Source organism: Camelus dromedarius, chromosome 7, assembly GCF_036321535.1.
Source record: "Camelus dromedarius isolate mCamDro1 chromosome 7, mCamDro1.pat, whole genome shotgun sequence".
NCBI classification, from domain to species: domain Eukaryota; kingdom Metazoa; phylum Chordata; class Mammalia; order Artiodactyla; family Camelidae; genus Camelus; species Camelus dromedarius.
Window position 1 is genome coordinate 10,412,580 of NC_087442.1, and position 14,743 is coordinate 10,427,322.

A 14,743-nucleotide genomic window follows, 5' to 3' on the forward strand; every position below is an offset into this window, starting at 1 on the left:
TAATATTATTAGAGAAACACATTTTAAATTGTGGAAAGGGAAGGGGTGTTGAAATAGTTTTAGAGGGTTTTTTTTGTTTGTTTTTTTTATTTTAGAATTTGAAAGGACAATGAGAAAAATTATTAAACTGAGGTCTGAAAAAATGATTCATTTGTTCATAGATTCACATTTTCATTCCACTAGTGCAGACTTTCTCAACCTCAGCGCTATTGACACATTGGACTGGATGATTCTTTGTTGTGCAGGGGCCGTCCTGTGCATTGTAGGCTGTTTAGCAGCATTTCTGGCCTCTACCCGCTAGATGGCGGTAGCATGCTCCAACCGCCGTTGTGACAATAAGTGAAAGAAAACAAAGGGCAAAAGACTCCCTGTTACATGATTCCATTTATATGAAATTTCCAGAGAAGACGGAAGGCAGATCGGTGGTTTCTGCTGGGAGTCGGAGTGGGAGTGGGGATTGACTGAAAATTGGCAGGAGGGAGCTTTTTGAGATAATGGAATTACTAGATGTGTCCTGAGCGGTTAGACTCACCCCATTGATTGGATGTACCACATTTTATTTATCCATTCACCAGTTGATGGGCCTTTGGATTATTTACAGTTGTTGGCCATTATGAACAATGCTGCCATGAATACAAGTCTTGATGTGAACAAATTTTCCTTTCTCTTGGATAGATACCTGGCAGTGGAATGAGTGAGTCTATCAGTAAGGTTGTGTTAAACTTTTTAAGAAACAAACTTCTCCACAATGGCTGTCCAGGTACTATTATCACCATGGTTCCTGTTTTATTGTTGGGGAGACTGAGGCATGGAGCAATTCATAAGCTTGCACAAAGTCATAAAACCTGTAAGTGGTGGAGGTGGGAACTGCACCTATGCAATCTGGAGCTGGCCTCTGGGAACTTGCCACTAGACTTTGGTGGCCAGTTCCTGGGTTGGAAATTGTCCTCGGTTTCAAAGAATACACCTTGTCTATTTTCCCTTACCAGATTTTGATTCCAACTTCTAGACAACATGTTATTCAGCTCTGTCCATGGGAACTGAGCCCAAAGGAATGTCTGTGATATCCTTTTCCTTCTTGACTTCCAAGGTCATTCGCTAAGCAAATTTCAGGCCACTTAAGTATTTTTATTTTCGTGTTCCTTCCGTGAGAAAAACGAACAAACCTCATGAGTATTTTGCAGCTGGGATTTGTAAACTCTCCAGTGACCAAGTCTTTTTCTTGGACGAAGAACCGCCTCCTTAGGACAAAATAACACTCTTGTTACTGAGTCAATGTGTGTACCTGGTGGATTTGTTTTTTTTTTTTTTTTAATGCAGCAGCTGGTAGCCTACAGTGCAGGTGCCAATGATGGCACGTGGGCCAACTTTCAGCCATTCACGGGTCAGTTGCTCAAAAGACCCTTTGCATCTGACTGGTTATTACTTCTTGATTTTAAAGACCAGCACAGACATCACTCCCTTCTGCTTCCAAAATCTGAAATGGTCACCACTGTCTGCACCCTTCCTTTGCTGAGGATTACAAAAAAAACTCCCCAACATGCTCTAAACAAACCAGTGAGGAGATGCATTTTTATGCCTTTGTGTTAACGAACACAAGGTTGACAATATGCAATTTGGGGGATTGTTCCTAAGGAGATATGAACTCTCTTGAGAGAGGCTTGATCAGAGTTAAGGTTATGGCGTGGTTCTGCTGGGGTCTTAGGGTTCTAATAACAGACTCTTAGGGATGGGTGTTCTCTAGGTGTCACCATTCTGCAAGTGTAACTTGCCCAAAGTCATACAGGCTGTTAAGAGGGACAACTGTGGTCCTAACTCAGATCCCAAATTTTAGACCCCAAACCACTGTGCCCCAAGATTCCTATCCTCCAGAATCCCTTTGTGAACCCGCAGGCTAAGCTCTATGTCTCTCTTCTGGGTTCTCACATGGCCCTCTGCGTTCTCTTACCATGCCCAAGTCACAGCTCACTATGATCATACATACAAATCCCCACCCTTATTTTTCTAATTTTATTTTTCTCCCCCACTCTGGATCCCCTACTCATATCATTATGGATAATAATCACGCCACCATCACTTAGCGAGCACTTACTGACAGGCATTCAGTACTTTTTATTAGCTCTGTTAATCCTCACAAAAACCCCATTAAGTAGCTACTCCTATTATCTCCCACTCTTCAGATGAAGAAACTGGTTAAACAGAGAGGTTAAGAGACTCGCCCAAGGTGACAGCCAGCAAGCAGCAGAGCTCGGATATGAACCCAGATGCTCCAGCTCTGGAAACTGTGGGCTTAACTGCCCATTACACACCTTTCCCAGAACCACTGCTGTGGCCAGTGATGTCCATGGACATCCCAAATAAGCATATTACTGTTCTGTGTGTGAGGTGTTTTCCATAAACATAGGAGGTATTGATCTGGTTCTGCTTCTTTGTCTCGACACCCGCTCCATGGGCTGTTTGTATATCTAGCTCACCACTCCTGACTGTCTCATGCTGTCCCGCACTGGGCATCCACTGTACCTTGCTCACCTGCTCTCCTCTCTTGGGGTGCCATCAGCTCCTACGTCCACAAACCACACTGTGGGGAGCATCCTCATCTATGTCCCCTCATGAACTTGTGCTAGAGTTTCTCTTAGGAAGTTCCCCAGGAGTGGGTCTCTGAGTCAAAGCATATGGGAATCTATTATTTCACCACATACTGGCAGATTGCTCTCCAGAATGACGCACCATTTCACACCTCTGCCGGCAGCACCAAGCTTTTCCTTTCTTCACATCCTCGCCAACATTTGGTAATTTTTGGCTATTCTGATGACTGTGAAATAGTATCTTTTTTTTCTTTTCTCTTGCCCTCTCTTAGTTTTTTTGTTTGTTTGTTTGTTTGTTTTCAAATTGAAGAATAGTCAGTTTACAATATTGTGTTAACTTCTGATGTACAGCATAGTGATTTAATTATACATATTAAGTACCTTGGTTTAATTTGGATATTTCTGGTTACAAGTGAGGATGAGCATCTCTCCTGTTGTCAGGTTTTTTTTTTAACTTTTTTTTTATTGATTTATAATCATTTTACAATGTTGTGTCAAATTCCAGTGTAGAGCACAATTTTTCAGTTATACATGAACATATATATATTCATTGTCACATTTTTTTCTCTGTGAGCTACCATAAGATCTTGTGTATATTTCCCTGTGCTGTACAGTATAATCTTGTTTATCTATTCTACAATTTTGAAATCCCGTCTGTCCCTTCCCACCCCCGGCCCCCCTGGCAACCACAAGTTTGTATTCTATGTCTATGAGTCTATTTCTGTTTTGTATTTATGCTTTGCTTTTTTATTTTTTATTTTTTTAGATTCCACATATTTTTCTTTCTCTTTCTGGCTTACTTCACTTAGAATGACATTCTCCAGGAGCATTCATGTTGCTGCAAATGGCATTATGTTGTCAGTTTTTATGGCTGAGTAGTATTCCATTGTATAAATATACCACCTCTTCTTTATCCAGTCAGCTGTTGATGGACATTTAGGCTGTTTCCATGTCTTGGCTATTGTAAATAGTGCTGCTATGAACATTGGGGTGCAGGTGTCATCCCGAAGTAGGGTTCCTTCTGGATATATACCAAGGAGTGGGATTCCTGGGTCATATGGTAAGTCTATTCCTAGTCTTTTGAGGAATCTCCATACTGTTTTCCAGTGGCTGCACCAAACTGCATTCCTACCAGCAGTGTATGAGGGTTCCCCTTTCTCCACAGCCTCTCCAGCATTTGTCACTTGTGGATTTTTGAATGATGGCCATTCTGACCAGTGTGAGGTGATACCTCATTGTAGTTTTGATTTGCATTTCTCTGATAATTAATGATATGGAGCATTTTTTCATGTGCCTATTGATCATTTGTATGCTTGTTTAGGTCTTTTGCCCATTTTTGGATTGGGTTGTTTGGTTGGTTCTTATTAAGTCGTATGAGCTGCTTATATATTCTGGAGATCAAGCCTTTGACGGTTTCATTTGCAAAAATTTTCTCCCATTCCGTAGGAAGAATCAATATTGTTAAAATGGCCACACTGCCCAAGGCAATCTACAGATTTAATTCAATCCCTATCAAATTACCCAGGACATATTTCACAGAACTCGAACAAATCATAATAAAATTTATATGGAACCATCAAAGACCTAGAATTGCCAAAGCATTGCTGAAGAGAAAGAAAGAGGCTGGAGGAATAACTCTCCCAGACTTCAGACAATCCTGTTGTCCGTTTGAGTCTCCTCTGCACATTTGTGTGTGCGTGAGTGTTTTCCTAGCTAGTGGTCTCCTGCTTCTTTTAGATGTTGTAAATGTCTTCTCCCAGACTGTTATCTGTGCCTTTCATTGAATGAAACTCCAATCAATTTTTGAGCTTTTGGGATCTTGTTTAATAAACCATTCCCTACCCTTTGCTCACAAATTTATCCTATATTTTTTCTGTTAATTAAAAAAATTTGCCTCCCACATTTAGATCTTTTAGCCATTTGGATTTACCTTTGTGTCAAGGAAGAGTAAGGGATCCAACTTTATTTGCCTCCAAACAGTGAGCCTCATTCCCAGCCACTTAATGAATAATCTGTCCTTTGCTGATTTATATGTGGTTCACATTTTATCATATTTTAAGTTCCCATGGATAAATGAATCCATTTTAATGCTCATTTTCCTGTTCTATTAGTTTAACTATAACTTAGTAGTCTGCCTTAATATCTGGTAGATGTTAGTATGCCTTACTATCTAGTAGATGCCTTTATTCTTCTATATAAGTTTTAAAAGTCAGATGTTGAGTTCATTAAAAAAGTTAATATTTTATTCTGAAAAGATCTAGTAGATTTGTTGATAGATAAGTTCCTTGCTTCTATATGATTCTTATTTACCTTTGTATCCTTCCTGCCTGGCACAGTATCTCACATTTACAGTAGCTCAGTAAATATTTATGGAACTGAACTATTATTCAACTGATTTCTGGTCTCCTTTCTGGGCAGGGACATCAGTGATGTGATAATGGAGGTCATGTTTGAATCTACCTTGTCTTCTTTTGAGTGAGAGGAGAGAGATGTGGAGAGCAAATACCAGGGAGCTGACCAACACATTTATGCCAGTTTGAAGGTGACAAACAGACAGTTGTGGCTTTGGTTTGATTTCTTATAATTACTAAACAAGATTAGCAACTCAATTGAAAATAGCTTCTTCATAGAGTTTTAGAGGTGGCTACACTCAAGGGTCAATTCCTCATGGATTTTCAAAGGAATATATGAAGCTTAAACTGGGAGATGAAAGAGGAGAAACATTTTGTCAGTTAATTCCTGTGATGAAATTAATGACTTGGTGAATGCGGAATCGCAGATACCTCTACGGGAAGGGTTTGTGCTTCAGAAATGAGGAGGGTGTCATCTAGTGGCAATAAATCAGTATAACACTATTTGATTTTCTGTCCCAAGTAGTAACAGGAAATGCATTGTGTCTGCAGTAGGCTAGCCACTAGTCTAAGAATTTTGCACATTACAGCAGTAACTCCATGAGATAGAGATATTTATTACTCCTATTTAGAGATGAGGAAATTGAGGCTCAGAGGAGTCAGGTAACTTGCCGAAGGTCACAGAGTGTTGAATGTGTTGAAATCCGGACTGTAAGGCTCTGGAATTGGTGTGTTCAATCTTTTTGCTGTTTTGCCTGAAAGGAAGAGGGTGTGGTGTGTTGGAGTTGGTGCCTACTGGCGAGAGGGTACGGACGGTGTGCCTTTCTTCCCAAGGGCCTATCCAGCGATACCTCATTGGTAGTTTGAATTTCATCATGGTGGGAGTGTTTACGCAATGGAAATCAGAAAATTATGCACATCAGGGCTTCTCCCTCCCTCCCTCCCTCCTTTCTCTCTCTCTCCTTTTCCTTCTATCTCTTCTAGGAAGCCAATTTGCCAACACACCCTGGGTAAGAAGGATTGAGAATACAGAGATACAACCCTAAGCTTTCTTTAGGAAAGCTGGAAAAGAAATTTGGAAAGTAATTAAAACCTAGTTTGTGGGGGAAAAAAAGGATAAAGAGATCTTAAGACTTTTCTTCTTGATTTTTGTATGGGAACAAAAACAGGTAGTTTACGACTAATGTGGAACTCCTTAAAATGAGGAAAGGCTTACTAAAGAGTAATGTGAAATTGTTCAACTGCTTTGTAAGAAAAGAAAAGAAAAAAAAATAGTTGCAGGGTCTGTGTTGCAGAGCACACATTAAAAATGGCCAAAGAATAATAATCACTCTAAAAGAGCTATTTCAAGCAATAATTACCTACTCAGGAAATGATGGGGAATTTCTAATGGCTGTTAATGTAAGAATCACTTACCATGTGGCAAGAAAAGCCTGCTGTTTCTCCAAGCTTCAAATGGAAACATTCTTTAACGGGAAAACAATGTCTTAATTCACTCTCTTAAAAATTTTTAAATAGGTTAATAAAATACAAAAAAAAAAAAAAAGGCCAAAGAGACTGAAGAGTCAGGAAAAACAAGCAGAATTAATTTTAGAGGAACTTAAGCTAAATACAGCAGGACCCACTTACCCACTGTTGAAATGGGGAGAATAGGATTGAAAGAGCTAAAATCGGAGAACAAACACATTTATGCCAATCAGATCACAGGCTGAGAATGGCCGTGGCATTTAGAGGAAATGACAAAGTTGCTATAATCTCCTACTTTAGAACCCACAAAATCTGTCGAGCTGAAGTTACTAGAAATATTTAAATCATAGAATAACCCTTCTCAAAAGTTTTCAACAGACAGTGCTGGCAAAATGTCGATGGTCCTTGAGGCTGAGATACATAGAGGGTCTTTGTACTGTTTCTCTACTTTTCTGTATGTTGGAAATTTTCTTTCTTTTTCTTTTTTTTTAAATTGAAGTATAGTCAGTTTACAATGTTGAGTCCATTTCTGGTGTACAGCATAATAGCTTACACATTCATATAAATATGTATATTCGTTTTCATATTCTTTTTCATTATAGGTTACTACAAGATATTGAATATAGTTCACTGTGCTCTACAGTATAAACTTATCATTTATCTATTTTATATATAGAAGTTAGGAAATTTTCCATAATTAAAATTTAGAAAGAGAACCAAGCCATTAAGCTCTGTAAATGACTATATTCAGTAGAGTTAATAAAATAAAGCATAAATATCTATCAGAAAAGGTCGGCCTGAGGTGCAGTGCTGAGGGCTTTGTGTGCCAGTTCGAGGATCTATGGGTAACAGAAAGCCCCTGAAGGGTTTTAAGCAGGTGGCATGTGTGCGCACGTGCGAAATTCATGTGCATAAATTTGCTTGTAAAGGAATGGAACTGGAGAGAGCGTCATGGCTGCAGTTGAAAGGTAATAATTGAAATCTGAACATGGCCTCAGTCATCTGGGTGGTGCTAGGGTGACCTACTGCTCTGGTTTGCCCAGATCTGAGGGTTTTCCTGAGATGCAGGACTTTCCGTTTTGAACCTGGATGATTGGTACCTGAGCGGTGGCAGCAGATGAAGTGTACAAATTGTGAGTGAGTTCTGTTTGAAGAGTGTTGATGGATAAGGAAAAAAACAAAACAAAACAAAACAAAAAAAACAGGCAGCTGAACAGATCCTAAAGTCAAAAGTGGAGAGTTTTAAAAGAGGGAGTGGTCATAATGTCCCCCATGCCATGGGGGACCAGAGAGGATGGACACTCAGGCTGTGGGGTCCGACTTTTTAGAATAACTTCTTCAGCTCAGGACTTGCCAGACACGTTCTTCAGTTACTCAGCCTTTGGAAACAAAAAACAAAACAAAAATTTCTGCCATCAGGTACAATGAACATAATCAGTGCCAGAAAATTAAATCGTATAAGTATTTTTAGACATAAGAATACAAATAAAGGAATTAATTAGTTAAGTAATTTATCACGATACAGTAAAATGCCAAGGGAAAGGCACTTAGTCATTTAACAATTTGATTGTTCACACAAAGGTTAAAGCCATCTCTTGCAGTATTTGGAGATACTTAAGTTTTTGTACCTTAAGATAAACCTCATGTTAAATTGAACAAATCTTAGTCAAAAATATAAATATAAAACATAAACACATAGCTAACTTAGTACTCTCCAGAGCAAATTATTTCACCCTCCTTGCTCATCATAATTAATTGATGGATTGAGTGCAATTAGCCTTTGTCCCACTGCATTATGAAGGAGGTCCTGGGCCAAGGTTTCCAGAAGAGAAAGATGAGTTAGTCTTCCAATGTGATAATGGCCATATTTCTTTTGTCAGAAGGCTGCCCCAGGCAGCGTGGAGAGCAGACTTCAGGCTATATTTTCTTTTAGGTTTACAGCTTGGACTTTGGGGCTTATTCACTGAGGTTGTCTGGGCACTGACTCCCTGGAGTGTCTGCTCAGACACACCTCAACCAGAGACCCACAAAGTCACACGGCCTTTCCTTTCTGGTACCTCCATCCCTTTGTGGCCAGAGCTTACCTACTTTATCTCCTCCCTGTTGCTGTCTCCACGTACTCCGTGGGTGCAGAGAGAGCTTCACCCACTTCTACTTCCTGATGACGCTCACTGCCTGTTAGGACCGGCTCAGGTTAGGCTGGGACCCTGAGATAGAATGCTCACTGCTAGGGCAGGGAATCGGGAGGTGGCAGGCAGGGAGTGAGGGGGTGGGGTAGGAGTTAAGCTGAGGTTCCTCCTGTCTCCACCCTCGACAAAGGATACAAACCCAGCTTCTGTCTTCCATGCCCCCCCCCCCCCCACTGGTCTCCTGACAGGTACTCCATCATTCCTTGGGGAGCCAGGTCGTGGCTAGGAGGAAATGTTGGAAGGTGCCTTCCAAGTGGCTAGTCTGAGTTTTCCAGGACATTTTTTCTGGACCTTGAATCCATAGGCAGGCACATTTTTCTCCCTGTATCTATGAGTAGAATGTGAATTGAGGTTCTATTCCATTGAGAAATGAGATGAGATTAGAAACCAGACTGGGATTCTACGAGGCCTCCTGTCTTTTCCTGGAGCCTAATCACCACCCTCTCTCTGCTAAGCGTATCTATCACTCGTGGTCCCAGGTGCACTCAGGGCCACCAGCCATGGTATATTATCTAGCATCTGGTTTGAATAAACCATGGATTTATTTGCAGTCTCTGAGGGCTCTGGGCAGGACATGCAAACAGCAGCTTTCCCTGGAGAGCGCTGGATGTAATAGGACCCCTTTCTCTTTTGCATCCTTGGGCACTGATGGGATCTCTAAGGATGCTCGGGGGAACATTTCTTCTCTTGGTGCTGATCTTTCCTAACTGACCAGTGAGACTGAGAGATAAGAGTTCTGTCCTAAGTTCTTCTCTCCCCAACCCAGAAGGAGATAAAGCAGGAAGATCAGGATTTACACTATTTTGTGAAGAATGGGTTTTAATTGTGAACATGTGAGGTTGGAGGCACATTCCTGACCCCACGGTACCCAGACCTCCACTAAAGTATTTCCCACAGTGAAATGTAATGAGTTGTTCTTTCCCAGCCTCTGAGCTCAGGGAACGTGAAAGTTTTGTAGCATTGACCTCTGAGCTCTCAGCACCTAGTTCCGTGAACAGCCCCTACGCTCAGTTCACTTTTGTTGAATGAATAAATGCACTCATCTTTGTACGGAGGTTTATGGTTTAGTATGCACATATACATTATTTCCTTTAAACCTCAAAACAACCCCTTAAAGTGGATATTACGATTCTCTCTGTTTTCTGGATGGGGAAACTGAGGCTCAGAGAGGTTTGGTGACTTTCCAGAGATCATCTGCGTGGAAACTCAAATCCAAGTCTTTGACACCACAGATCTTCCGGGTTCTTCCCACGTGCCGTGCTGACTCTAGGCCTTTCTCCACCATCATCTAATAAACCAGCGGGTACTCACCATTGGAAAGGCTGCAGAAATATAAACACTGCCCCGCTGGATGAGATCCACGAGGAGAGCTGCAGCTTGGTGCCCAGTCTGACAGCGGGGGTTTGTAAGAGTGTGATCATTTTGGAGCCAGGGACACAGCCTTCAAAACATTCCCCAAGACCCTGCAGGAACCTGTTTGCCATTTTTTACTCCTTATTATCGACTGAATAGCTTCAGGGTTGTATATTTCAAAGCTTTAGATAAAAACTCATTTGGAGCCTCTGTGTCTGTCCTGAACAGCATCTTGGCAGTGGGAGAGAGGGGACTAGAGCATTAGCTGTCTGTTTTGCACAAAGAACTAAAGGGTTGCATTTTAGGAATTGCCAAGGGGTGGACGAAAGTGGGAGAAATTGAAAGTGGCAAAAATATTCGGAAAGTTGCTATGTTCAAACTATGGCAAAAGTTGCCATGATAAGTGTCTCTGGTTTACAGTGAAAATAAGTAGGGTTTGGTGGTGGGTTCTGGTGCCCCCTTGGGTTGGGGAAAGTACCATGTGCAGGGTTAGCCAACTGTGGGGGATCAAATCCACCCCACTGTCTGTTTTTGTAGTGCTCATGAGCTAAGGATGCTTTTTGCATGTTTAAAGGGTTGAAAAAAAAACCCAAAAGAATACTTCATGACATGTAAACATGATATGAAATTCACATTTCAGTGTCCGTAAATGACATTTTATGGGAGCACAGCCACGCCCATTCACTTACAGGTTGCCTCTGGTGGCTTTTGTGTTACAAAAAAAAGAATTGAGTCCTTGTGACAGGGACAGTAACAACAGTAACCATGTGGCCCTTGACAGAAAGTTTGCTGACCCCTGACCTAGTGCCCTGCTTTGTTCAAAATAGGCACTTGAATAATTGCTGAGGGTCTAAACCCTGGAATGCTGGATGTCATTCTGGCATTATTAGGAGTGGGTGCAGGAGTTGAAGACTTCAGGGCACCCTTTCCTCTCTCCCTCCCCCTGGAATGATTGAGCTGCTAAGTTCTGCCCTGAGTCCCTGGTACCGGCTTCGCCCTCTCTGTGCATCCGGCCCCATCTGGGCTTTGGCTTTTTCACATAGGGTCTGCTTTGAGTATTCTCCTCCAGACACCCTGCCTCTCAGCCTCACATCCCTTCCCTTTAGACTACAAACACGTACATTTACAGAGAGCTTCCTCTGGGCCAGGGAGTGTGGTTTATCTCACTCATTTCCCAGGATGAGAAAGAAAAATCCCTGGAGGTAGATATGATTATTGTTATTCCCATTTTACAGATACAGAAACTGAGGTCCGGAGACATGCAGTAACATGTCTGTGTCACATAGCAGTAAGCAGCAGAGCAGGACCCCAAGCTTAAGTCACCTCGACTCCAGGGACGGCATGGTGACAGGGGTGGGGTTGGGAGTCGGAAATGGCACAGCTGCCGAGGTGAGACTTTTCCATGAATGTTCCACCTCGGAATTCTTTCTTCCGACCCCTCTCTCCCTGCTGCTGCCACCCCTGAACCCAGTGCAACCCGGGGGATTATTGATTCTTCTTCTCTTTGGACGGCCTTCAAAAGCACTTTTCTCTTACTTTCTCCTGATGCAACTAGAACATTCATGAGAAACTTTACTAAAAAAACAAGGGAAACCAAATGAGAGATAAACCAGAAACTTAAAAAAAAAATCCACTTTCCCTGCAGTCAGGCTGGTTGTCAGGCCAGCTTTGTGGACACAAGCCACCTCGGCAATACCTCACCTTGAACTGGGAAGGGCCCCACGGGAAGGGTGCCCCCCAGAAACGGGCCTCTGGAAAGCTCCTGGAAGACCTTGGTTCTGTTGCCTGCGGGGATAATCCTCGGAGGCCAGCAGGAGCGGTGCGCAGAGCGCTTCCCCGAGGAGACCGGCCAAGTTTGTCCCCAGCGCTCAGCAGCCCCGCAGCCTCCGCTTCCCAGTCCACGCTGCTCCGCTCAGCATCGCACACCGCTGGTGCCGTCTGCTGCTGTCCTCTGCCCGGGGCCTGCCCTGCCGGGGCCATGTCCCAGCCTCCAGAAAGCTTCCAGCCTCCCTCCACAGACAGAAACTTTGAACTGCCTGTGACATGTTACCTCCCGGCAGAGGACACCAGAGATGAGCGCGTCCCTCCAGCTTTCCCCTCTCCCGTCGTAGGCAACGTTGTTACCCAATGTGGACCATCTGCCCACTGATCTTTAAATCAATAGGCAAAAGAGTCAATGTTGATAGAAAGGAAACTTGCTTTAATTCAGAATGCCGGCAGTCTGGGGAGGTGGTGGGTTTATGTCCCTGAGGACCCTCTCCGAAGATTCTGCTCAGCCATGGAAGTATTAAAGGAAAAAGGGAGGTGGTCACTGAGACAGGGGTCAGAGTTGGTACCACCCCGCAGCCCTCCCCCCACACCCTGCTGCATGCGGGACTGTCAATTCTCTGTGAATTTTCTTTAGATGCTTTTTTTTTTTCATAATTAATGCTTTTAATTTTATTAATTTTATTTTTTATTGAAGTGTAGTTGATTTTACAATGTTAGTTTCAAGTGTACAGCAAAACAATTCAGTTATACATATACATACACATATATATGTTTCTTTTCAGATTCTTCTCCATTATATGTTATTACATAAGCCATTGAATATAGTTCCTGCGCTATAAGTAGAAATGGAGAATAAGTAATTAACAGATGACCAGACCTCTTCCTCAGCTTCCCCTTCGGTAATCTCACAAACAAATTGTGTGAACAAAATAGAGTTTTTAGATTGGAATCCTGTGGCCACCCAGATCCCCTTAGCTGCTCCATGTGGTGGATAAGGTCCGGGGTGACTTTGTGGGTAAAGAAATCCTTCACCCCATCACTGTCAACCTCTCTCAGCGGACAGGGGTGTTGGGTAGAGTTTGCAAAGTGGATCCCTTAGGAATTCTGATTTCTGTCTAAAGCCACCCAATTTGAAGATAGGATATTCTGGCTCATTCTGGAAGTTTAGGTGTGTTTTACAGAAAAAAAGAGGAAAAAAAAGGGAGTTAGGGAGTGAGGGAGGGAGTGGTGGAAAGAACTCAATCTCGTTAAAGTCGTGCAACTTACAGTCTTGATAAGCGTGTCATCATCCTTGAAGCTCTGGACTGCTCTCTGCTGCCTTCGGCTTTTGCAAACAATGAGATAATATTTCTTCATAATAAGCACAGAAAGGGACTATACAGTTTGTTTTCTTGGCATGATTCACGTTAATAACATGACTTTAAATCAACTTTCTGTTTTTCTCTGTTTTTCAGTGGGTATGTATGCATGTATTATTTGGGGAAAATGTATATTTCTGTATTATTTAGGAACTGGAATGAAACCTCAAAATCTAATTTGTCCTACTGTAACAGCTATACCAACTTTAGTCACGTGAAGAAATAACACTTAGGAAAACTATGAAAATGGTGTGTTTTTGTAAACATTTTGCTCTCCAGCTGAGTAAGTCCCAAGCTATCTGAACGATAATGGGACAAATGTGAGTGTGTGTGTGCATGCATGCATGTGTGTGATTTTTTTTTTGCCATTTAGAAGGTGAGGGACTCTGAAATACGTGCTCGAGGGCCCAGGAATGAACTCAGCATTTAGTCTTTGCTAGTGATCTTCCATTTTCATTTGGGAGCCTCTTAAGCTTGGTGTGACCAGTAGGTTCCTCAGTAATTCTGATTTTAAAAGTACCAAATACAAGAAAATCCAACTCTCTAGTTCCAAGATATCTGGGAGGCAGGGAGCCCTCTGAGGCAGTGCTGACGGTATCATTCTGACGATTGACAGCGAACTCTAATTCTTCCTTCTCCAACAGCCTCTCCCAGGTGCCCTGCCCCAGCCCCACTAGCTACTGCGAGATGACCCAGAACCGGTAAAGCCAGTATCACAGGGATGACGTGCATGATCTCAGATTCAGGAGGGAAGCAAGACAGACGATCCTCTGGTCTGGCCTCTTTCTATCTCCTTTCTCTTTCCTGCACATGCACCTCTTTTACTTCATTCTTCCTTCCCTTTATTCCCACTTTGCTCCTTATTACTAGGGAAAATAAAGGAAAACAAAGCATTCAGTTGACCATCCAGCACGTTGCCACCCCGCCACCCTCTATTTCTTCTTTACCTCCAAACAACCTCCTGAAACTATTGGTTGTGACACAATCCCTCATTGTTTTCATCATGTTCTCTGGAAACCCCTGGGATCTGAGTGCCACCCTGCTTCCCACTGACAGTATGCATGGCCTCCTTTTAGTCAAATCCAGTGCCTTTTTCTCCCCTCTTCATTTTCCTTGAAACCTCTGCACCACTTGATAGTTTTTTTCCACTTTTCTTTCTTGAATCCCTTTCCTTTGTAGGTCTCAGGTTTCCCTTCTACCCTTGGGAGGCACACGGTGCTTGTCACTAGCCCTTCTGTTTCTTGGCTGTGGGTTAGTACAGTGCCTTAAGTAGGGTGACTGTATAATTTTTCATCCAGACCAAGATGTCCTTGAGAATTAAAGGGTGAAAAATGACAGCAAGTACAGACAGAGGTCATCCCAGGCCAACGGAGATGTCTGTTCACCCTCTCCTTAAAGCTTGGAGGTGGGGGGATGTGGAGGGGAGCTCAGAGCAGGATACAAATGACCAGAGATTAAGGAGCTTTCATAAATCCGTCTTAGAGATGCTTAGCTACTTCTACTTAGAATCTCAAATTAAAAAATCAGCTTCACATTCATGAAAGTATCCAGTTACCTGAGGAGAAGTGTCAGAGCAGATGAGGGAAGAAAAGATGGGTGAGGAGACAGGTCTCAGTGAGGGAAAGGCAGAGCTGTTTGGGTCAGGTCCTGTGGTACCCTGTGGGTTACAG